The sequence below is a fragment of the Mustela erminea genome, chromosome 19, assembly GCF_009829155.1.
Source record: "Mustela erminea isolate mMusErm1 chromosome 19, mMusErm1.Pri, whole genome shotgun sequence".
NCBI lineage: Eukaryota > Metazoa > Chordata > Mammalia > Carnivora > Mustelidae > Mustela > Mustela erminea.
The window spans coordinates 41,157,257-41,182,767 of record NC_045632.1 but is presented as its reverse complement, the minus strand read 5'-3'; the positions used below and the strand labels follow the sequence as shown (position 1 = coordinate 41,182,767).

The 25,511-nt window shown below is 50.8% G+C and overlaps 1 long non-coding RNA gene across 1 annotated transcript; it reads left to right on the top strand.

The window, feature by feature from the left end:
- The first annotated feature begins 230 nt into the window (after positions 1–230).
- Positions 231–15,252, top strand: LOC116580280. The gene is made up of 3 exons (XR_004281584.1): positions 231–594; positions 780–884; positions 14,973–15,252. It is a non-coding gene; the product is annotated as an uncharacterized LOC116580280 (long non-coding RNA).
- Positions 15,253–25,511: the final 10,259 nt, after the last annotated feature.

Sequence of the window (25,511 nt, the reverse complement as noted above, 5' to 3'; positions counted from 1 at the left end):
ACTGAACTCCGAGTGAGAGTTTGTGGGGTGCCAGCGTGGCACAGTGGGTTAAGTGATCCATTCTGGGTGTCAGCTCTCAGATCCTGATCTCAGGGTCTTGAGCTGAGCCCTGGGTCGGCTCCGAGCTGGGCGGGGGGGGGGGGGGGGGGGGAGGCGACTCTCTAACTCCCCTGTGCGTGTGGGTACGCTCGCTCTCTGTCTCAGCCGGCTCTCCTCTCCCCTGCCTTCCTTCCTTTTCCCAACCTGTATTCAAGGTTCGCCCAAGCAGAGCAGACCACAACTTTAGAGCAATTACTTGGAGAGGATCAGGAGGGGCCGAGGGGATTCTGTTTGCTTATTTGCGTGAACCTAAAATGCCTGCTTTCTTAATTAAGCCTTAACTCTGGGTTTTGCCTCAAGCTTTTCATTTTTCCCTCGTTAACAGGTTTCAACTTTTCTTCCTCACTGCAGGCCTTGGGCTTTGCCCACTGGCTTTCTCTTCCTCCTAAGTAGCATCTGCTGCTGCCCCACCACGGAGGACGCCTCCCTTTTTATCCCTACTCCCCAGCTGCTTTTAACATCATAATTATAGCCACGAGCAGTATATAATCCTCGGTGAGTTAAGAGCAAGGGAGGCGGAGGGTTGTCTCCCCAGAGCGCCCGCCTTCCGGCCCGGAGCGCATCTCCAGGTGGCTGCAGGGGTCTGGCGGCCGTCCCTTGGCAGCGGGGTCTGCGCGGGGCACTTGGGTTCCGGCTCTCCTGGACCAATGACTTTGTGCTTTTTGCTTCTCCGTCTCCAGTGGCTGGCAAAGCGTCGCGTACACAGGAGATGTTTCATAAATGCCTCTTGAACAAATGAATGCATCAAGGAATGCATAAACGAGTAAACTGGGTCTGGTATTCAGGTGAGTGCAAGGGTCCGGGGCGGGACTTGTGCACGGTCTGCTCACATCACGTTAGCGACTGCGTTTCCCGTAAGGAGACATTTCCTGGCCACATAGTAGCTCATCGTGTTTTTGTTGGAATATCTACCCAACCGCCTCGGGCTGGACATAATTTATGCATCACTTCCTTCGCAGTCTTGATAGAGTCATTTAACCCCGCTTGCTGGGACTATAAAAATTCGGTTTTGTCCTTAGCTTACCTCTCCCCGCTAATTAGCAACTTCTTAGTTGTCCCAGGTGACTTTGTTTGTTCAATCTCTCAACTCCTGAGCTCCCTGCTGGAGATCCGGAGCCCACGCAGGCGAGCATGGATCCCGGCCTCTTGGGCCCCAGTGAGGTGGTGGGAGACGCAGACCGGCCGCTAGGCACGTTGTGATGAGCGCGGGTTGGGTTTCTTCGGAAACAAAGAGTGGGGGCACCTCAAAGGGACTTTCCTTTGGAAATGGCTTTCCAGAGGAAGGGCCATCTGAGGTAGAGGATGCCTGCAGAGTAGTCAACCAAGGGAAGGGAGGGAAAATGTCTGGGTTATCTGTTAAACTGCATAACCAACTTGCCTCCAAACCCAGTGGCACTGGGCATCACGTCTTGTCTCCCCGTTCTGGGGGTCTGGAGTTTGGAGATGTTTTGGGGATTCTTCTCAGCGTGGTGCTGTGAGGGTTGGGGGGTTCTTCTCTGTATGGTCCTCGGGTCATTTGATAACATTCAGCAGGAAGGTAGTCTGGTCTGGTGGGTTCAAGAGGGTTTCCCTCACGTGCCTAGTGTCTTGAGGACAGCTGGGAGCCAGCCTCTCTCTAGAGTCTCAAAGACTCTACATGAGTCCCCTCTTATGTCTCTAGCCAGACAGTCAGGCTTCTTACATGGTACCTCAGGGCTCCAAGGGTGACAAGGTGGCAGCTGCCAGGCTTCTAAGGTCTGGGACCACAAGCTGGCAGGGTGTCACCTCCCCTGAGCCCCAGAGCTCAAGGCAGTCACAAGGGCTCCCCAGATTCAGGGGGAGCCTCCCACTTGTTGAGGAAGAAGCATCAGAGGATGCGGCGCCATCTTGAATCTGTGTTCTTGGAGAGTTGGAAAGAGGGTTCCAGGCAAAGGGAGCCTGACCAAGCTAGGGAAGCAGACTTAAGTCCTCTGGTTGGACCTTACATGTCCTGAGTCTGGACTTGATCCTGGGACAATGTGAAGGCACTGAAGGATTTGGAGTAGGGGCGTGACATTAGATTGAGAAAAATCTCTTTGGTGGCTGGCTGGCAGTGTGTGGGAAAAACTTGTAGAGATTCTGGTTGGAGCCACAGATGCTGGCATGAAGTTCTGAAACAACTCCTGTGAGAGGTGTGGAGGCCCCCAAAAAGGTGAGGGGTAGTGGGGCAGGGCAGCCAGACAGCTGAGGGGCGGACACTGGGGGCTTGGACCCATAGGAGGACCTGTCCCTCCACTGGCCACGCTCTCTGACTTCCCAGCCTCGCTCCCTCCTGTCCCGCTCTAGTCTCCTGTGGGCCAGAGACCCCACACTTCACCATCAGGCAGTGTGGACGCTGGCCCAGCGCGCACCCAGTGGCTCCTCCGCCTCCCCAGCACGCACCCAGTGGCTTTTCGCCCTCCCCAGCGCGCGCACAATTGCAGGAGCAGCTGCGTCTCCATCCCAGTGCTTCCAGCAAGCACCAGTCCTCTTCTTTGGTGAAAAATGGGGACAATAATATTACTCACGACAGATACTTAACTGTCTCCGAAGCTGTGACCTCAACAGCAGCTTGGGAGGAAATGATAAAGTGGTGACAAGGACGGAAATCAGATTTCCGTTGGAGAGGTTGATAAAACATTTCATTTCTCTAAACAAAGAGTTTGAGATTAAACGGATTGATTTGAAGCACATTTTGGAATCCTCAAGTCCAGAGCTGGGAGGCTTGAGGGTTTCCTTGTCTCCAACTTCTCCCCTACATTTCTGACAGGTAAGTGGGGAGACCCGCAGAACATGGGGTTTCTGGCATGTGCCCCTGGATTTGAAACCTTCCACTCCCCTCCACAGTGGAGCCAGTCATCCTTCTGGGCTTCAGCTTATAAAACAAGCATAAGTGATCCCCGGGTCATACAGCTGATGTGAGCATCAAGAACTAATGCAGATGAATGTTGGACAAGCAGTGCCTAACGGACCCTCAGGAACATTCTGCATGTTCTGTGAGGTCCGACCCAGTTGAGCCGTGAGGGAATGGGGCTCCTACTGGAGAAGCAACTTCTCCAAGATGCTCTCTAAGAGGTTCTGCCACAGTGACATGACTGAGACTCCCTCTGGCTCTGTAATGACAGGCAGACAGTGGGGGCGGGGTACCGCATGGAAGCAGGTGTGAACTTGGTTTAATAACTTTCTGGAAAATAGTTAAGCATGTGTGGTAGTGAGCTCTCCATCGGAAGTGTTCAAGCAGAGGCTGAAGTCACATGGTCAGATTCCTGGTTGGAAGAACTTGGGACTCTTATGTGGGATCAGAACAGAGGACCTCTAAAGCAGACCCTGGAGCAGTGAGTCTTGGAGCCCTAACTTGTCTCAGGAACAAATGCTGAAATAACCACTAGGGGTTCTTCCTGTGACTTATGGACAACCTTTCCACCCCCACCTTGTGGCCTCGTGGTCGGAGGAATTGGCCCTCTGAGGGGTGGTTGGCGGTGACTCCCGACACTGTCTGGGCCAGCTGGGCTCCCCAGAACTCCCCAGCTTCCCATGTGGAACCCTGTTTACCCTACATACTTGCCAGCTTCTGCGGCTGCCTTTAGGGTTGAGGCGGCTGCCTTTAGGGTTGAGGCGACTCTAGGGTCTAGGCTGGGTGGCCTCTCCCCCAGAACGGAAACCCCCAGAGACTTCAGCTACCACCCTGCTGTGGAGAGGGAGTGACAGAAACTAACTCTGCTCTGAAGTAAGCGAGCGGGTCGGGTCCCAGGGCTAAAGATGCAGCACGCAGAAGTGTGTTGGATTTGAAGTTATGTCCTTCTCTCCTGGGTCTCTACTCTAGCCCCTGCTCCCGCTCAACACCAGTTTGCCTCACTTGAAGTGCTCGGCCAGCTCCTTCAGGGGTCAGAAAACTTGTTCTTAAAGAACCAGATAGATGTTTCCCAGCTTTGCAGGCTTTGCAGGCTGTATAGTCCTTGCCACGGCTACTCCTTTGCTATCTGCAAAAACGGCCTTAGACGATATGTCAATAAACGGGCAAGGCTGCACTGTCACTGCAATAGCCACTATGCAAATATGTAGGTGGAGATACACCTTAATTGACGAAAGAGGCTCCAGGCTGGATTTGGCCTACAGGAGTCAGTTTGAGGACTTTTTGAGCTCCGCCTCAAGGAAAGTCTGTCCCTTACACCAAGGACTGTGACTGTTACAAACTTGCTCCTCTGAGTGTGGTGTATGAAACTGGGTCATCCTCACCCTCACTATGTCCGTGGGAACTGTTGGAAAGGCAGAAGCTCTGTCCCTCTCAATCTTCTGCCCCTAAATGCCCCTCCCATCAGAATCTGCGCAGAATTTTCCAAATGATTCATATAAACATTGAAGTTTGAGAAATACTGTGTTTTAAGAGAGCAGTCTCGGGGTAGTGACAGACGCTTGTACACTCGTGTTCAGGTGCTGTGCATGTGGCTGTTGTGCTTATGCTGACTGTGGAGTTGAGAGAAAGTACTACAAAAGTTTAGACTCTGTGAAGAGAATCTGCGTAGAGAGGGTAATTGTAAAACCAATTTTAGCAACTGTTGTGATGATGGCTAGTTTTCACACAGTCTTTGGCATTTTCCAAACTGATCTAACAAAACTTCATGAAATTCTCACAAACCTCTCTGTATGGAAGGGCATGGATCTGCATGTAGTGGCCCTGGAGTTGAACAGTGCACTGCCTGAGCAGCTGTCCACAGCAGCCCTGTCTGTCTCAGGATTTCTGATGGGGAGGCCAGAAGCAAACAAACACATCACAATGGAAATGCAAATCCAAACCACAATGATTTTATCACCTTACACCTGTCAGAATGGATAGAATCCAAAAGACAACAAGTGTTGGCAAGGATGTGGATAAAAAAGAGCCCCTGTGCACTGTTGGTAGGAATCAAAGCTGATGCAGCCACTATGAAAAACAATATGGAGTTCTTTCAGAAAATTAAAAATACCCTACGATCCATTAATTCTGTTACTGGGCATTTATGCAAAGAAAACAGAACCACTAATTTGAAAAAAAATGCATGCACCGCTGTGTTTATTGCAGCATTATGTATAATAGCCAAGAGGTAGAAGCAACCCAACTGTTCATCAACAGATGAATAAAGATGTGTGTGTGTGTGTGTGTGTGTGTGTGTGTGTATGTAGAGGATATGTGTATATTACATATATAATTATGTAATACCTATAATAATTCCATATATATAATGGAATATTATTCAGTCATAGGAAAGGATGAGACCTTTGCCGTTTGCAACAACATGGATGGACCTAGAGGGTATTATGTTAGTTGAAAAGAATCTGAGGAAGACAAATATCCTATGATTTCACTGACACGTGGAATCTATAAAAAACCTCCAGGAATAACCCATAAATACAGAAAACAAACTGATAGTTGCCGGAGGGGAGAGGAGGGGCTTGAGCAAAATGGGTGAAGGGGAGTGGGAGATGCAAGCTTTCGGTTCTGGAGTGACTTCATCATGGGGATAAGCAGTTCAGCATATGGAATAGAGTTGCTGCTATTGTAATAGCACTGCATGGGGACAGATGGCCATGGTGAGCACGGCCTAACGCAGGAGTCAGATCTGTGTGTTGTGTGCCTAAGACTAATGCAATATTGTGAGGCTGGAAGCTTTTGAGGAGAGGGAAGCACCAAGCTCTGCTTTTTTTTTTTTTTTTTTAAAGATTTTTATTTATTTATTTGAGAGAGAGAGAGAGCATGAGAGGAGAGAGGTCCACCAGAGAAGCAGACTCCCTATGGAGCAGAGAGCCTGATGCGGGACTCGATCCCGGGACTCCAGGATCATGACCTGAGCCCAAGGCAGTCACTTAATCAACTGAGCCACCCAGGCGCCCCAGTAAGCTCTGTTCTGAAGAATGATCTTGAATGTGTAGAAGGGGAAGAAGAGGAAAAAGCATTTAGATACCACCGGCCGCGTGGCAAGCACGTTGGGCTTCCGATTCCCAGGATCCTGTGGCGGCGAGAGGGACTGCTGTTCATCCCAGCTTGTGCTTGAGGAGATGAAGCTGAAGGAGGAGTCCGGATTCCCACCCAGGCTGGGACCGCCCTTGGTCTGGTCCCCAGAGGGGTTGTCCTCCCGAGCTTCCCCAGGTGTGCTCCCCTTCCTCAGTGCTGGCGGGAAGGTTCGATGGTGATGGCCTTCCGGTGTCCTGGGTTAGGTTTTTTTTGTTTGTTTGGTTTTTTGTTTTTTTGATCTCCCTGACCTGACAGTTGCTTGGAGAGGGGTCTCCACAGAACACAGACAAGGCCTTTGGAGTGAGGTGCCTGGGATTCTGGGCTCCTCTCACTGAAGAGTGAGGGACCCCAGATGACAGGCTGCTTCTTTCTAAACTTTGTCTCTGGAGGCTGAAGTCATCGTGGGTGGAAGGCCTCAGACATGCTGTGGGTGTTCAGCGAATGTGGGTGGTTTCTCTCTTCTCTCTCTGGATGCTGGCCACGCTCGTGATCTCATGTCTCCCTCAAGAGCAAGCAGAATCCCGCGGCATTTAGAGATCTCCACCGAGTCCTATTTCTGTTTGTGGCCGTGCTCAGCCTGTTCTACCACTGGTCTAAGAAAATCTGTGTTTTGTTCCTTTTCATCTTTAGAAGATGAAGGGTCGCCTCCCCAGATCAGACAAGGAGTAAGCCAAGTCTCCTGTGTCTGACCCCGGGCGGGCCGGCCCTTCTGGGAGAAATCAGGCGGCTGGGGAAGCAGCAGCCCACGGGGAGCTCGGGTCCCTGGGCTGAGCGCCCAGCACAACACGCTGTGTGAGGGTGGATACCTCAGATCCTCTGGGAGCCTCAGCCCTAAGAAGCCAAGATGAGGAACCGCTAGGAGCAGGGACAAGGCCCTGGGGCGGATTCATCCCCGCCTCCCACGTGTTTGGGCCTGTCTGGTCCTGTCACACAGTGTGCTCACTCGTGTTCACCGCACACCTGAAGTCCTTGGAATTCATAGATGTCAAGACCGAATTTCAGATGTTGCATCGCGTGCATGAGGTCCCATAGCAGCTCCTCAGTGAGCCTCTCTGATGCTCTGCTGGACCCTTTCTTGGGAGGAGAAGCTGTGCAGCCTTGGGTTTGCGAAGGGGGCCCGTCCGTGAGGTGCGTGAGGTGGGGGGGTACTCGAGTGTCTCGGTCACCATGCCATGGTGTGTGTGCCGCTGACCCATGCCTGACGCGTGTGGCAAAGCCCTTGTCCAGCTCCTGGACTGTTCGCTTATGGTGTTGCTGAGACTCCAGCCAAAGATGAGGTCACAACTCAGAGGGACAGTACCATTGCTTGGAGGCTCCAAAGCCCTCATGTTCCTTCCAAAGCTCCCTGGTGTTTTCTGCCAAGAAAATATATCGTTGATGCATATTTGAGCACGCATGCATATACCACCTGCGTTCACCAAATCCCGTGTTTCTCCTCCATTTCCCTTCTCTGCTCCTCTCCAGTCTTCCCTTGGATTTCTTTGTACCTGCCCTTTGTACCGGTCCCTGTACCCCCAGGTAAAACTGACCCCGAGAGCTGCACATGGTCTGCATGAACACCAAGGCCACTACAGATGGAGATGAAGCAGTTCCCTTCCAGGGAATGGTCCCCTCCAGGCCCGACCCTCACTGATTCTGCTTATGTGCTGGAGTGTCCCTCCTAAGAGAACCTCCTTTCAGACTTGTGCTCTGCTTCCCTTGCTTTGCATTCTGTCCACGTGGGCGTCCACTGGGACGCTCCTTGCCCTTTCATCAGGCTTCTTGCTTGGCAGGTCCGCTGAGCGATGCCGTGGCCAGAGCTGGGGGCATCCTTCTCAGACCTCTCCTTAGGTTAAATTTCATTTTTGTCACAGGAGGCAAGAGCCTCGGCTTCAGAACTCCCCGTCCAAGTAACCTCAGGCAAGTCTCTTCACCTCACTGGCCCTCTGTTTTGTGTCTGTAAAGTGGGGCTGATAACAGTACCCCCCCCTTCAGGGAATTATTGTGAGGATTGTCTAACATGGTGATTTTTAAATCCAATGCATCCCAGAAGCTTTAGCGCAATTTTAAGCTTTAATAACTTCAGCGGCATAAATGCTGTAAACTTAATGGAACACATCGTTCGAACGTTGAAGTATTTTCATTTTTTTGAAGTATTAATTTTATGAATTGATACATTTTTAATTTTAATTTTTGTTTCGGTCAATACTTGCTGTGTCTAGCTGTGTTTTCTTTCTGGAAAGAAAAGGAAATTTAAAGACTTATTTTGTGAAAAATACTCAAGTGCATAAATGCAAAAGAAACGGAGACAAACTTTCAGGCAAGTTTTTGTGTATTGATAGCATTTGTATCTGAAGTTAGAAGAGCTTCTATGGTACTAAGGCAGTGTTGCCCAGAAAGGAGCGCTCCTTTTAATATTTCTATTATGCTCCTTTGACTATTTCTCCGTCGTCCTCAGTCTCCCCGTCATCATTTGGTCACAGCAGTCACAAAGGGAACTCTCTGATTGTCATTACTGGAGGCCCAGAAATCGTGGCCTGTTTCTGTCACTCTTTTGTGCTGCTCTGGACCCAGAGACCTCCCTGCCCACGTTCCACATGCCCTCCATGGAGCACGTGATCATGGGCTTCTATCATGTGCCAAGTTTCCTCTCTTCTGTCTCCCCTGCCAAGCTCCGGTGAAACATGCCGGGCCTCAGATGGGCAGGAAATGGGGTGAGAGCAGCGTTGCAGAAAACTTGTGTCCATGGTCCATTGTGAACCTAAAGGTCGTTTATTCCATCCATACACTTCCCCTAAATCCCACTCTGCCCTTGACCCTACTTACGACTAAGAGGACACGCCCTCTTGGACTGGATGCTGTCACCTCCTTTCTTAGGGCTTCTACAGCCCCAGCTCAGCCTCTGCCAGTCCTTTTACACCTATTTATTCCGACTCTGTGTTCTGGAACCTCCACTCCAGTGCAGAGTCCCCTGAAAGCCTTCACCTCCCCATAGGAACCTTGATCCTGATCCCCCAGTGGAATATTCCTCCCCCCCAAAGACCTCCACTCGGCAGGAACTCTTGCAAGTCCTGGGATTTTGAGTCCCACAGGATATCCGGTGTGAAAGGCAGAAGCAGAAGCAGCTCAGGGGGAATCTTCCGGCTTATTGCGGCTATGTTTGTCATGAACTCCCCTCCATGAAACAGGCTGGAAATGAATGCGTATGTTCTTGAGCATGGACAGCGTCAGGAGTCCCCAGAAGGCAGGCATCTGTAGGGAAGTCTGAATCTTCCAGAAGACAATCAGGTGGCGTTAGACCTGGGCCGCCCCAGACGGAGGTGCCGGCCGGGCTGTCTGGGAGGCTGTGCAGCATGGGCGGAGAAGGGACGAGGGTGGAGCCCAGGAGAAATACCGGATGGGCTGGCCTGGCAAAGATCCTGGCAGGATAGTGCCTGCGGTCCCCAGTGCCAGAAGCGGACAGCGATTCAGCAAAGGGGCAAGGAGTGGCTGGTCCTGGACGGAGGTCAGGAAGGACACAGGCTGCTGGAGGTGGCTCCGAGGAGATCGTGGGAACTCTGGAAGGAGCAGTTTCAGGAGGATGGGGACGATGGCAGAACACTGAGGGCTGAGAAAGGAGGATGGTGACCACAGCCAACCGTGGCAGCTGGATGGGGCACAGCAGAGGGTTGTAAAGCAGCCTGGACGTGAAGGTGTTGCTGACATGGGGATGTTTTGGAGTAGCGGTTGCCAGAGAGATAAGAGGAACTGTAGTTTGGTGGTGGTTTGGCTCCGCACACCTTTGGAAGATTTGACGGAAGCCAGGACAGACCCACTGTCTGCGAACTTGACCCACATGCCGAGGCCACCCCTCATGAACAGAATTCGCAGATCCTCCGGAGCCTACCCATGACCCCCAAGTCCCTCTGCCCAGGGCCGGCGCTAGGGAGCCTTCCCCTCTTTCTCTGCCTATCCAGCACCCTCTGCCCTCTCTTCTTCACAAGGACTGTCCCCGTTTTACAGGTGGGGAGACTGAGTCACCGAGGCTAGGTTGTGGGTTGCTCTGTTTCACTCCCTTCAGCAGAGGCCCGAAGGCAACCCAAGCTTCGCGAGTTGTCTGGTCTAATTAGCCTCTAATTGAGTTTCCTCTCCTTCCTTTCAGGCGTCACGGTGACATTAAATTACAGGGTTCAAACATATAATTTCCTAAACTTAAATGTGATTTATCTTAATAGGACTTCGTACCAGGTCACTTTATCATGCACAGTGTCAGAGAGCAGATCTATTATTCACGGAGACTATTACCGAATTGGAGAATCTGGAGCTAGGAGCGACCTTGAGAGGTCAGCGTGCTCAACTCAGCTGCCCTCAGCTCTGTGCGGCCCCTCACCCCTAGCCAGCTGCCTGCTCCTGGGCAGCTGGGCTTCTATGTGGGCAGAAGGGAGAAACCCAACATTCACAAGCCCGATATCTTGTTTCAGGTCTTACTTAAAAGCCCTATTGCTTTAGGGACTATAAATATAAGGCTAACCTTGGACTCGTATGCTGCTTTTCCTTCTGTTTGTCTTGATTCTGGCTTTCAATAACCAAGCTGGGCTATTCTTTAGAAAAATGCTTTGGAGTTACGGTACTTTTGAGCAGGAAGACCGTAGGTATATTATATAATTCATTAATTCATCCGTTCATTTATTCAGTCATTTAGTGGTTTATAGGACCTCTGCCAGCATCCCTTGCTGTAGAGATGGAGGAAAAAAAAGCCACAGGGGAAGGGACTTGCCCAAGGTCATGCTGGCCCACACTTAGTAGCAGAGCTTGGGTTCCGACCCAAACCTTCTCAGGACCAGGTCTTGTCCTTCCACAGCTGCCCACCAGCTGACACGGGCTCTTTGAAGGTGGCAGCTTGCATGTGTGTCTTTGAAGGGTGGTAGGTGGCTGATGTCTATCTCCATGATGAATGGAATTCCTGTTGGCAACTTGATCTTCAGCTGTTGCGACTTTGGGAAGACAGAGGGTGATCAAAAGAATCTGTTTTTCCAGTGAAAGACTCCTTTGGAAATCCAACACACCACTCTGTCAGCTCCCCGAGTTGGGGGAGGAGGGACGAAAAAGATCTGTTGTGAGCAAGCCCGCCGTTGACAAGTTGATCTACATGTGTGCAAGCTGTGCCGTCCCTCCCAGAGCCAACCAGAGTCCACACACGTGTTGAAGAAATCCACATGAGGAGGCACGGAGCTAGCGTGGCAGCTCTGGCTCAGGATGCGGCGCTGGAGCGGAAACCCCGGAGGCCGCCTTGACCATCGGATACCCGCGTGACCTGGCCGGGCAGAGGCTTCCACACTCACTGTCTTCGGTTTCCCGTTCTGTAGAGCAGGGGCGGTTGGACAGAGCCCATCAGGTCGTCGTGAGGGTAAAACAAGATCAGGAACCTTAAAACACTGAGCATGGGACCAGACAAATGCACCGTAATGCCTGCTTTTATGACACATGCTGTGCTTTGTTTTCCCAAGTCGCAAATGGATGGAGCTGGTTGGACTGGGCACCATGGTCCTTCCTGGAGTTGCAGTGACGTTGGTTCTTGTGAATCATGAGCGGTGTGGATACCAGGGCTCTGGAAAGTACCTGAGACCCAGGCATTAAGCTCTGACCCCCGCTGAGACGGGTGCTCGCCTTCCATCTGGGACACGCGTGTGGGCAAACTGCCAGGAGCAGGGTGTGTGTGGAAGGGGTACCAGGGGCCGAGGGGCACCTGTTTGAGGGCAGGTCTCTGGGTTCTGGTTGGGGTGGGGGGCTTCATAGAGGAGGCAATCTATGAGCTAATCCTTGAAGGATGAGGAAGTTCTGAGTTTTTAATTCCGTGTGACAAACATGGGAAAATCCCTGGGGAAATTGCATGGACAGTGGCTCAGTCGTCAGCAGGATCATGGCAGGCTCAGGGAGGGGGACTCAAGGGTGTGCGTGTGTGTGTGCGCGTGTGCGTGTGTGTGTCTGTGCACACGCAGATGTGTCACTTGGTTAATGCAGCAAGATGAGGAAGCCTGGATGGGGCTGGGGACAGGTGGCCTTGAGCACGTGACAGGCTTGGAGCATTTACTGCCTCAAATCCACAAGTCACCGCAGAAGCGGCAGCTAGCTAATCCACTCTGGGGTCTGGATGGCTTCTGGAGCGTATGATGTTTAAGCTGGGAACTGACGGCCTGGGGAGTGTATGACCCAGGAGGGGAGAATAACAAGGACAGAATCCCAAGGATTGCAGGAGGCAGGGAGGGAGGGACAGACAGCCCTGTCTCTTCCAGCAGTGAGTTGAGGGTGAGGTTAGAAGTAAGGAGATGATATGTAGGCAGAAGCTGGGGCCAAAGCACTCCGTGCCTTGTAAGCCCTGCAGTGGCTGGGGTGCAAGGCTGGTCACAGGCAGGTGGCAGATGGGATGCAGATTTTTTTTTTTTTTAAGATTTTATTTATTTGATAGAGATCACAAGCAGGCAGAGAAAGCGGGGTGGGGGGGTGGGGAAGCAGGCTCTCTGCTGAGCAGAGGTTCCTGATGTGGGGCTTGATCCCAGGACCCTGAGATTATGACCTGAGCTGAAGGCTGAAGCTTAACCCACTGAGCCACCCAGGCGCCCTGTGATGGGGATTCCTGCCCCAGCTGCCACATGGCCTGAGGTCCTCCTGCACATCCCAGCGGTACATTGCTGTCTGGTTGACTGGCCCTTGACTGTGTGGTCTGTTTACCTGGGCTCAGAGGATGCCAGGCATTGCTTAGGTTTTTAAGTGCTGATGGACACCCCCCACCCCCAACCTTGCTGGGTCTAATGCAGATTTGTGGCTCGTTCCACGGAATTCATTCTGCACTACAAGACTATGATATTACCCAATGTTTATGGATGGCTGAGTCTAAAATATCCATTCTAAAGCCCACTGAAGGATGAAATTCCTTGTTACTTTCATAGATTCTCTTGTCTTATTTTTTTCCCCCTGTGGAGGAACATAAAGCATTTGTATTTTTAGTTCGAGCCTGGTCATTTTTCTAATCACACCTGTGTTAGAAGGAAGGGCATCTGGGGGAGTGGGGAGAAGGGTGGTTTGCTGAAACTGTCATAGCCTGGAAGGGGTCCTCTAAAGCAGCCCCCTTCCAGCCACAGGCTCAGTTTGCCCCGTTTCAGCCACATCTGGAAGCTGAGGGCTGCAGCCCCGAATGTCTCAGCCACTATCCAAAATACCGACTCTCACAGGGGCTTGGGACTCCAATATTAGGCAGAAGCTTCTGCGCAGCCCAGCCTAGGTGCCCACCCAAGAAGGAAATATGATGGGGGCTGAAATCTTGAGTTCTTAGCCCACTTTCTCTCGCTCTCCATGGTCAGCCTGTCTGTGTACTTGGGGATCTTCTCAAATGTCCCAGTGCTCCGTAATTCTGGACTGAACTGCTTTTAACTCCGCTAACGACACTTGTCATGTGTCCATCCGGACTCCTTGCTCCCCAGCAGGTCCTGCTTTCTTGTTTGCCAAATAAGCCTTTCCTGCTGGTCTCAGATAGAATTATCCATCTCCTGCCTTTCATGCCCCAGCATGGCACCTGCCCCCCGTTCTGGTGCCTGATGCTGCCATAGCCTTTTGTCTTAACACCTTTGGGATCTCCTGGGTGGGGTATTTCCTGCTCCCCCCTCCCCACCCCCCATGCATGCTGAAGAAATGCATGAATGGATCGACTTGGAAGCCATCCCATGAATAGCCCGGAGCCGCCTCCACCATGCAGATGGCAGCCAGCCCCCTTGACAGCCTGGCTCCCCTTGCCCACGTGTGCACCCCGTACGTTGCGGTCAGATTGACTGATGTCCTCTCAGTAATGCCATCAGCAGGAATTCTGTACCCTGCTGTGCATGGTGGGGTCCGGAACTATCAGCAGGGGAGTGAGACCCCGTCCTCACATAGGCGCAATGTGGGCTGTGGACCACATGCAGGAAGGACAGAACCTTGGGTGGGACTCGAGCCAGAGCTGATGGGTTCAGGTGCTTTTGAGCTGGGTGGATCACAGCAGACGTAGGTGCACCTGCTTTCTCTCCAGAGGCCTCTTTCCCTTGATTGGGGGCCAAACAGCCAGTGGAAGGTCATCGTCTCTGGGGGAGGGGGTGCTGACCACAGCACCCTGCGTGCCTGCTCGTGAGGCCTCCTAGGTGTCCTGGGGAAGCGCCGCTGCCTCAGTGAGTCAGGCTGCTCCTCCAGGGTTCAGAGAGCAGCCCAGTGTGCCTGTGGGTTGCTGGTCCTCCTATAGCTTCCAGGCATCCTGGCCTTGGGGGTGACTGGGGGGGAAGGCACATGAGGCTGATCACCCCTCGCTCGTGATGCAGATTTCCGTCTGTCACTTAACTTCTCGAGGCTTCCTGGCTCTGCCTTACCGTGGGAATAAGGCTGGGTTTGAGGATTAACTACAAAAGCCTAAGCACGGAGTAGGTGCTTTGTACTGCCATTGCTTTCCCTTGCCGTTACAGAACACCCCAGAACGCCCAGGCCGCTCATGCAGCCTGGGCTAATGATAGTGCCAGTGCTTGCACGACGTCAGCCCTGGGCCATTCCCTTCGCCACTTTGCCGCCTCCGGCCACGTCATAAGGCGTATCTCACAGACAAGGAAACGGAGGCTGGAAGGGGTGACGCTACTTGCCCAGGCTCTCTAGCTAGTAAGCTGGGTTTCGAGCTGGCAGTTTGACCCCAGTGCGCTTGCTTCTGGACCCCGGCCCCGCCCAGGCCCTCCTCAGCCGGCTCCGTGGCAGGGGACGGAGGAGGCCTCTGTTTCCAGCGCTTTCCTGTGTTCTCGCAGGATGCTGTTATCAGCTGACAGGTGGCCCTGGGAAAAGCACACGGTTGTAAATAACCATTGTGGGAGAAGGGGGACTCGTTCTTGACGCCACATCCTGATGCATGTCCTTCTCTCCCCAGGCTCGCACTCAAGCTGGTGGAGTATCTGCGGGCGCCCAGATGCAGGCCGGCCTGGGGCTCAGCCGGCACACCCCCAGGCAGCAGAGAAGGTGACGCTGGGCCTTCAGTGACAGGATCAGATGTTCTTCCGAGGGAGATCCCGACGGGTTCTGGATCAAAGTCCTGCAGGCCTTGCCTACTTCTTCCGAAGACAGGACTCCGGGCAGAGGTGCTGCTTCAAGTCCATGCCCATGGCCACCATGTATGTGCCCGCCGCGTCTCACTAGGTTACCCACAGAGCCGAGCGGGGAGGTTTTCTGGATGAACAAGCGGGCGCTGGGGGGGGGGGGGGGCAGAGGGGTTGATGATTTTGCTCTGAGTGGCACAGATCGTAGGTACCTGCGTCTAAGATTAAAATTTCCGTCTGTCTGGACTCCAATCTATGCTTGTCCGTCTGGTTCCCGCTGGGTTGCTTCTTAGGCGGAGCACTGTGGGCCCAGGACGGAAGTTGTTGCTGTGGGCTAGGGATCGATGGCTGCCCGAGGCGCTTTCAAAACCCAGAGCAAGACCTCAACAGCAGCACCGGCCAGGGATCCCGCGCGGGTGTCCGAGGCACACCGCGCCTCCCCGCCGCCCCGGGCAGCGGGGTGCTATCCTCGTGCCCATTTTACAAGGAAGGAGATGGAGGAGGCCAGCGTGGCAGGAGAAAGGCTGGTCACTGAGTCATGAGGCGGCCCAGGTGAGGGGTCCGCATGGGCCAGGGTCCTGCATGGAGTCCTCGCAGGAGGCGACTGCTGGCTGGGAGGTGGGTGGGGTTAGTAGAGGCAGGGGAGCAGGGACCGGTGTGGGAGCCCAGCGCACTACCTGCGGAGGCCCCAGAGAAGGGGAGGAAGTGAGAGCTGTGTCTCCCGGGCGCCAGTTATCCGAGGCCTCCCTCTGGGATACAGGATGGGGCTGCCTTTGGAGGGAGGCAGAAGCTGTGTTCTCAGGAGGAGGCTGGGTCAGGGCCTCCCTGCAGGAACTGAAGTTTTAGGCGAGGCGTGGACAAGGTGGTGGTGGTGGTGGGGGGGGGGGGGGGTCAACGCTCTGTGAGAGGCCGGCTCTTCTTCTGTGGGCTGGCCTGCGCCTCTCTGTTGGGTCCCTCCGCCCAGCAGTGGGGAGGGGTGCCGCCCACCAGCTCTATACTGATTTCGATTTCTCCCCCTCTCCTGCGGAGCACGTGGCTGCTGACTTCTTTATAAAAGCAGGTTTTGCTTCACTGCCGGGCCCTGCGTGAACTTAAGCTCCATTAGTGCTTCTAGGAAGATGCCCCAAGGGACAAGGGAAGGGGGAGGATGAGCTCACCCTTCCGTTCCCTCTGGATGCACGGCTGAGCGCTGCTCGGATGGCCCGCTGTGAACAAGAAAGGCTCGGCCTGCCTTTTCATAAAGGGCTCTGGATTTTCCCAGCACATTACAGAATGACCCAGTGTCTCCGTCCTCAGGAGAAGAAATGCACCGGCAATAAAAAGATTGGGGGTTAAATGAGAAGGAGAGAGACAGGGACGGAGAATCAGAGTGAGTGGCGGATCATTCCGGGGCCGGAGCTTTAGGATGGCTCGCAACCGTGGTTTGATGTCGAATCCATTTCTGAACCATGCAAGGCATAGTCTCTCTGTCCTGGTGTGCTATGAACCATTGCCCTGTGCCCACTCTGCACGTGGCGCACCCGTGGTCGGCAAGGGGGCTTGGCATTAGGTGAGCTGGGACCTGGATGAGGGGCTCCGTGGGAGAGGTGGCCTTGAACCAGGACTCCTTTGCCTTTGTAAAACGGCTTTCCCTTCCTCTGGGCTATGGCCTCTTGCGTGGTTCTGGCTCCCATCTCTCACCACTCTAGGATTTTCCTCTTCTAACCCGACTGCCCTTCTACGTCTTGCATCTTGAATCTCTCTCTCTCTCTCTCTCCCCAAATCCCTCCCAGCACAGCCTACAAAAATGCTGAACTGCAGACACCAGCCCTGCAACCTCGCAGCCTTGGATCCACCTGCTTCCCCCCCACAGAGGCTCCTCTCTGATGCCTCCTTCACTTCTAGGTCAAGGGTCGTGTAAGAACTACCCACCGTTATTTGTCCCACTGTATTCCCTTTTATCCAGGTGTCATTGTCGCTTTTATCACCCAGCTCTATGGAAAGTTTCCCCCAAATTCCAGGGACCTCCTAGGTGTCCCGTTCTAACGACCCCTTCCTTCTCGTGTTTGACAGCGTGAGATTCTGCTGACGGTTACTTTCTGCGAAGACCCCGTTCTCCTTTGAACTTGGTGACACTTCTCTCTCCCCCTGGGTGCTTCCGCTTCTCTGCCCATCCCCTTGGGTGTTGGTGGTCTCCGTCTTCCTCGTTCCTCTTCTTGCCGTCTGGGTTCTGCTGCAGCAATCTCGAGAAGCCCCAAGGCTTGCTCCACCGTCTGTCTCCCCGCTGATGACCGGGAAACCTGAGCTCCTCACGGGACTTCACCGTGATGCGTCCCTGCAGAGAGGCAGGGGCGACGCTCTTGGTGAGCCAGGACTGGGCCTGTCTCACGGCGGGAGGACGGATGGATGTGGGAACTAAACGAGTTGCTGTGAGTGTTGGCGAAATAATAGCCTTTTGACTCGGTTTAGATAGGAAACAGAAGTGAATTGGAACCTGGTGGCCATAGAGTTTTATTTGCCCATTTCCCGGCTTATCGTGGAGCTTCGTAAATGTCAGTTGAATCTGTTGTAGATCAGTTGGTTATGCATATGGCTCTTTCCCCCCGCTCCTGCTAGTTGAAGGGATGAGAGTGCAGCTCTTGTTGTCTTCAGGTTTTGAAAAAGGTGGGTGAGCAAAATAGTACTTACTAAATGACGAGCTGAACACATGAGCGAGACAGTTAGCACAGAGGAATTGAGATCGCGGGACCTGTGAGTGTGTTCTGTTGGAAACTTAAAGTTAGTTGGGAAAAAAAAAAAACCATCAGTTTACTATAGAATTCCATTTGTTTCCCACAAAGTCGAGAACATCCCTTTGCAGCTAATTCGCACAATTGGCGGAATCTAGAGATTCCAAGGTTCATGAAGGTAGCAGAACCAGGCCGAAAAGACAAAATCATGGTGGATGTGTGCCCAGGTTTAAAATTAAAAAAAAAAAAAAAAAAAAAAAATTTCTTCATTGTGGTAAAATACATGTAAAATGTACCATCTTAAGCATTTTTAAATGTAAAGTTCAGTGGATTCACTGCATTCAAGTTGTGTAGCCATCACTGTCCTCCATCTCCAGAAAGCCTGTCATCTCGCAAAGCTAAAACTCTGTCCCTACTGCAGGACAACTTCCTGCCCCACCCCACCCCCCTCCGCCGCTGGCACCCGCCGGGCCACCCTCTGTGTCTGGGAATCTGACTCCTCTAGGTGCCTCCTGGAAGTGGAATCAGGCAGTATTTGTCTTTTCATGATTGGCGTATTTTACTGAGCGTCCTGCCCTTAAGGTCTGTCTCGGCTGGAGCATGTGTCGGAATTTCCTTCCTTTCTGGGCTGATGAATATTCCGTGACATGCATACGGCCTGCGCCCAGGAGCTCACCATCAGCTTCAAGCCGGAATTGGTTTGAGGCCTTCTTTTGTGTGATAAACGTGCGTGCTATCACTGTCTCTCTCTCTCTCTTTTTAATTACGTTAGTCACCATACAGTAGATTATTAGTTTTCTTGTGTTTTTTAAAGATTTTATTTATTTACTTAACAGACAGAGATCACAAGTAGGTGGGGGGGGGGGGAAGCAGGTGATGAGCAGAGAGCCCGATTCGGGGCTCGATCCCAGGACCCTGAGATCATGACCTGAGCCCAAGGCAGAAGCTTAACGAACTGAGCCACCAGGCGCCCCAGATCATTAGTTTTTGATCACTAGTTTTCCACGATTCGTTGTTTGCATATAACACCCAGTGCTCCCCGCAGTCTGTGCCCTCCTTGATACCCATCACTGGGTCACCCATCCCCCCACCGCCTCCCTTCTTAAACCCTCCGTTTGCTTCCCGGTGTCCAAAGTCTCTCGTGGTTCTTCTCTTACTCTGCTTTCCCCCTCCCTTTCATTTTTCTCTCTCTTCTCCTAGTGCCATCTCTTAAAGGAGCTTTACAGGAGGGGGACATGAAGGTTTAAAAGTAGCTTCCCCCCCCAAAAACGGACCCCTCTTTAGACTCTATGTTCTTGATTTTATTTTCAATTCTTTCTCCCTTACGATTCAGTGAAGTCTTCTCTTTTAATTATGCTAAAGGGAACAAAGAAAGAGGTGGTTGCTGGGCCTGAGTTCAAAGCAGAATACCATGCCCAGGGGCTATTGCAATAGGAAGCAAACTCTGTTACCCCAAGGGAGAAATGGGAACACGGAGTCAGAGCATGGGACCACAGGGACCTGACATCCCGTCCAGCCGCAGGAGTGACTCTGGTAGTTTGGGCCTGGTCTTCCTTATATGTGCCTGAGACCATGCTCAGCTCATGGCATGCAGGGGGGGAAGGGGCGCACAAAGCACACCTCACCTTGGGAGCCCCCCCCTCACACCCCAGATCAGAACCACACCTTTGACAGATTGCTGTTGGGAAGAGAACGTGTTATGTCCCAATTTCTATTTTATGATGTGCCTTTGTCCTTACAGGGCTACTTTTCTACAAAGGAGTATTTGTAGAAGTGCTGGATGCCATAGGAAGCTTTGAAATGAGAAAAATGAGGATTCTGTAAGCCTAATTGGAAACCAAGATTTGCCCAAAAGTTAAATTTCTTTTGAAAGTATTAAACCTGATTTTCCCTGGCACTGGTTAATCGCACATTTTCCCCTAACTCCCTCCCTACTGTCCCCCTTTCCTCTCCCCGCGCCCCCCCAAGTCCTCCCGCCCCCCTCCTTCTCACTCCGTCTTTGTCTTTTCCTCCCCCCCCCCCCCCCCCCCCCCCCCCCCCCCCCCCCCCCCCCCCGTCCCCCGAGCACATACTCACATATGTGCCACACAGGGAAAATGACGCTTGGCTCTTTTGCCCTTGTCCATTGAAAACATGACCCGTGCCTGCTGGCTCTCTGAAAACCTTTCAGGCTTGCCTCCCAGTAGCCCCTGTGAGTAGCTGAATTACCATTTCTCACCCTAACCTCAAAGAGGGTTTGTTAACAAAGCCTCAGGTGCAGAGAAGGCCAAGCAAACCAGCTCAGAGGCAGGTAGAACCATGAGGACTGCAGCAGAAATAGAAATGCTTTTTTTTTTTTTTTTTCCCCCTCTGAAGAAGGATTTTAAAGGTTATCAAGTTATTCCCTTTCAAAACAGAGCAGAAATACCCGATACTACCGTTGTTGAAGGAAAGCTGACTGCCAGTTTGAAGTTGGTCATGAGCTTTGGGAAAGGAAGCCATTCTTACCATACTGAAAGGACATAATCTGAATTTAGAAAAATAAGGTGTTTGGTTCAAACTCCAGCCCTCCTCCAGGGCCTGGTGAACTTGAGCAAATCATTTACTGTCTCTGGACTTCAGCAGAAAGATGCTTCATTTGGTTTCGGGGAAGCCTGGATTTTTCCAGGAGCTATCCGTCTTTAGCTGTGTAGTCTTGGGGATGCCATTTTTGCCATCTCTGTCTTTCTCTGTCCCTCTTTACTTCAACGTGGAAAAAATATAAAGCCCCCTCCTTTGGGGAGACTTTTGGGAGAAAGCTCTTAGTTCACTGAAGGTAGGTGAATGTCATTCTCAGAAAATGCCTGCAGTGAAGATAATGATAACTAAGTAGTACTTGCTGGAAATCGGGGTGCCCTCCCAATTCTCTCCTTGCAGAGTGCAGTGGGCTTTTATAAAAGGAGGCGTCTAACAAAACCTGACTCCGTCTACGTATGGCTCCACTTTGGGGCTTGGCCGCCTTTATCGTAACGGGCCGCGCCATTTTGAAACTGAACAAAACCTGTTCTTTTCTGATTTCTTCTAGAGAGTGTTTATTTACCCAACCTAGGTTGTTATATTTTCTTGTAGCGTATGTCCTTCTCCCACATTTCAAGGTAGAAGAGCCATTACACCTAATGAGAGCTCCTTTCTAGCCGGTGTGCCACTTAGAATGTTCAAGAGTGTGTTCGAATTTTAACCTTTCAATGCATCTTTGTAATGGCATGTCACCCTTAAAAAATGAGATGTCAGCTTCCTGCTGAAAGGAATAGACACTGATTTTCAATCCGAAAACCACCACTCGTCCTTCTAGGAGCCTCATTTAGGTTGAGGATATTATAAAATACCAAGAGATGGAAAGCCTGTATAAATGCTGCTTGTGGAACGCGTCCATTCTCGTGGGATCCGTGTTGTGAATGAGGCGAATACTTAGTGGGGTGACACGTTCCCATTTAAGCACTGCTCTAGGATCCTGCATCACATCGCCTTGAAATGCATTGCTAGCAACCCTGTTTTTAAAGAGGCTTCAATATCACCTAAGTGAATTAACGTTGCCAGGAAAAGCATTTTGAGAATTGATGCATTAGAAATAATTGTCTTCTCGCTGCTCACCAACTTGATGGATTCCTCCTACTCTGTTATCCCCATTGCTGTGGAAGCGGTCCTTCTGCCACTTCTCATCATCATTTACCATCCTGGAACTTTCTCCTGTCCAAGTGAAGCCTCTCTGTGCTCTTCAACCCTCCAGGCTTCACCTGAAAGGGAAAACCCTCCTCTTCTCCCAAGACCCAGTTCAGAAGTCCCATCTCTGAACTCTTCCCAGGTTCCCTAGCATAGGTTATGCTTACTTCCCTCCTTCCTCAGACATCCTCTAGAACTTTCTCACTTGACAGTGGCGCTGCCCATACTGAACGGCAGTCGGCTGTGTGCTTGTCTCTGTGTCTCTCAGACGTAAGCTCAGGGGTCGTGAGGATCGGGGGCTCGTTTTATCCATCTTTTGTCAGCATCTGCCCACTTGTGTCCAGGATATATCTGATACTCATTCAAACTCTGATGTGGAGGGAGGGAATGAAAAAAATGAGAGGCCTCCAAGAGATGCCAAATTGGTTTAGGGCGAGAGAAGCCAGGGATGGCTTCCGATACAAAAACCAAGTGGGAAAGGACTTCTCCTTTATGGTACACACCTACCCCTTCTACGGGGGAGGAGCTTGCCTGCCTGAAGGCACATGGGATCTGGAGCTGGGTCTGTCACTCAGCAAAGCAGCGTGTCCTTCTTCCCACAGCAGGATCTCAAAGGCATTGCCTTGAAGGAAGTGAGGGGCATGAAGTAGTAGTTCCTGGAGCACAGGAAAAAAAGAGTAATGCAGGCTGGAGGTTGCCTCACTCTAGCTCCCTCCATCCTCCATAGCTGTGAGAGACTAGGTCCTAAGGACATGTGTGCTTCCTTGGGACAGGAAAAGACACGTCTGCCATGGAACCTTGTAATGGTGGTCATGGAGTGGACACTGTAGGCCGCCTTGCCAGCTCCCTTCTCCCTTTGCTGTGGCTCATGGGCCCCATTCAGTACCCATGGTGTGTACTTCGGGAAGCTGGTAGGGATTATCCGTGGTGATTTCAATCCTGCATGGAGGTTCTACGCTCCTGCTAAGGCTCAGTGTAAGCAGAGGCATGGGTCATCATTCTGGTCAGTGATGACCGAGAAGGACCATTGCTCGGGTAGAGTGTCCTCACTGTCAAGAAGAAACTCAGCTAGAGTTGCCAGATTTGGCCAATAAAAATATAGGACACCCAGTTATATCTGAATTTGAGAGAAAAGAGTTTTTCAGTGTAAGTATTTTCCATGCAATATTTGGATGCCATGAAACATTCATGAGGTATCTTCTTCCAGAATCCTCCACAGTCTCACAGTGTTTGCCTGTGAAATGTTGGATGTGGAAGCAGAGTCACATGCAACCTATTCAAACTTCCTGGGGCTCAGGAACGACAGATTCCTATTCATGAAACATACTTGCTTTGTTCCCACTTCTGTCTTGGAAGGCTGTTTGGTCTTCAAGAACCAGAGTGCTTATTGGTAGGTTAGTTTTTTTCTAATAGAATTCTCCTCATCCTCTAGCCTCCTGTATAGTTGGCCATATTAATAGATGTCAGATTTCTTATTTCACCTGGAGGTAGGGCTGGGAGCAACTACTTGAAGCTATGTGGAAACATTTGTAGAACATCTGGGACATTCTGCGGACCGGCTTGAGGGGTGGTGAGTGGTCAGTATTTATTCACTGTTCTGCCTAGAGAATTCACTAGTTTGGCTTCCTCATCTGTAATATTGTAACTGACCCCACAGCTTTGTCCTGAGAACAAAAAGGGGAAACACGCAAATCGGTGCAGCCACTTTGGGAGACAGTGTGGCAATTTCTTAGAAAACCAAGCACACTCTTACCATATGATCCAACAATTACACTCGTTACTTACCCAAAGGAGTAAAAAACTTATATCCCCACAAAAACCTGCACACAGATGTTTATAGCCACTTTATTCATAACTGCCAAAACTTGGAAGCAACCAAGATGTTCTTCAGTAGATGAATGGATAAATAAACTGTGATACATCCCGACAGCGGACTACTATTCAGTGCTAAAAAGAAATGAACTACGAAGCCATGAAAAAACATAGAAGAAGCTTAAATGCATGTTATTAAATGGGAGAAGTCAATCTGAAAAGGCTACCTGCTGTACAATTCCAGTGTAGGACATTGTGGAAAAGACAAAAGTAGGTACACAGTGAAGAGATCAGTGGTTTCCATGGATAGGTAGGGAGGAGATGAGTAGGCAGAGCACGGAGGATTTTTAGTGTAATGACACAACTTGTATGATATTGTGGACACATATTGTCATACATTTGATCAAACCCACACAATGTACACCACCAAGAGTAAACTCTAATGTAAACTATGGACTTTGGGTCATTATGCTGTGCCATTGTAGATCCATCCATTATAACAAGTGGTCTACTGTGGTCAGGGATTAGGGTAGCAGAGCAGGTTAGGATAGATATATATATATATATATATATATATATATATATATATATATGGCCAGAGGATATATGGGAAATCTCTGTACCTTCCTCCTAATTTTGCCATAAACCTAGAATTTCTAAAAAAAAACCCAAGTCTATTTTTTTTTTAAGATTTTATTTATTTGACAGAGACAATGAGAGAGGGAACACAAGCAGTGGGAGTGGGAGAGGGAGAAGCAGGCTTTCCACTGAGCAGGGAGCCTGACACAGGGCTCTATCCCAGGACCCTGGGATCATGACTTGAGCCAAAGGCAGATGCTTATTGACTGAGCCACCCAGACGCCCACCAAATCCATTTTTTTTTTTTTTTTTTTTTTTTTTTGAAATAAGAGGTGAACCATGGTGACAAGCACAATGACAGGACAGAGTAACTATTTTGTGAATGGTAACTTTCTTCCCACTTGTCTGTTGGGGCAATGGCTCTGATGAGCTGTTCCAGTCTTCTCTCGGCCACTCTTGCTATGTTGACCTCTCTGGGTCTCCATCAGACTAATGATAATAATGTTGTGAGGAACGATTAACTGACTCAGAGCCAGAAGGCCTGGATTTTTGCCCAGCCTTCCACTGCTTATTAGATAATAAAGACCGGGGAAACAAATCCAGAGAACACAGCTACTGACGTGAAATGAGTGATGATGGTGACGGCGATGGTAATAAACACTTGCATAGTTTTCATTAGCTCTCAGCCTTCCCAAGAGAGAAGATGGCCCAAGGGAGATCTATACTTGACAATGAGACATGAAGCTCTTCACCTCATTCAACCAACAGGCCTATCTGGGGCACCAACATTGTGCCAAATTCCGTGCTGGGTACAAGGCATCCAGATGTAAATGAGACTCAGTTCTTGAATTCAAGGCGTATGAGTCTAGTAGGGCAGAGGTTGGTAAATTCATAATAGTGATGTCATACATTAAGAGCTAACCAGAGGTGGAAAACCTGGGTGGCTCAGTGGGTTAAAGCCTCTGCCTTCGGCTCAGGTCATGATCCCAGGGTCCTGGGATCAAGCTCCACATCAGGCTCTCTGCTCCAAGGGGAGCCTGCTTCCTCCTCTCTCTCTGCCTGCTTGTGATCTCTGTCTATCAAGTAAATGAATAAAAAAATCTTTATTAGCTCTGGTTAGTTCTTTTTTTTTTTTTTTTTTAAAGTCAGGTGTGAAACCCTAGATGAGAACAGCATAAATGAGGCTGCGTGGGAGGAGCTCAGGTTGGGGGTCTCATGGGCCTGGCTCCCTACATGTGATCGGAATGTACTTGAATAGAGCCAAGCAAATAAGAAGAGGGAAAAGGAGTGGAAGTAGATATCTTTAGGGTTAACTAGGACCTGCAGAATCTGTTACTCTTCTCAAGCAATCCGATCAGACTGCTCATAAGTTAGTAAAACTTTGTTAAGGCAAATGTGACTGCTCTGGGTCAGGATTTGAATCATGTGTGGTTGTTAAGTCCTTGGACCATCTTTCTAACAAATCAGTTCCAAAACTGGTAGATCCCATAGCTTCCTAATAAAAAAAAAATGGAAAAGTTTGAGAAATGTAACAAATTTTGAAACCATATTTGCATTCAACCTAGAGTCAAAAATTAAGGTTTTAATAATTCAGCA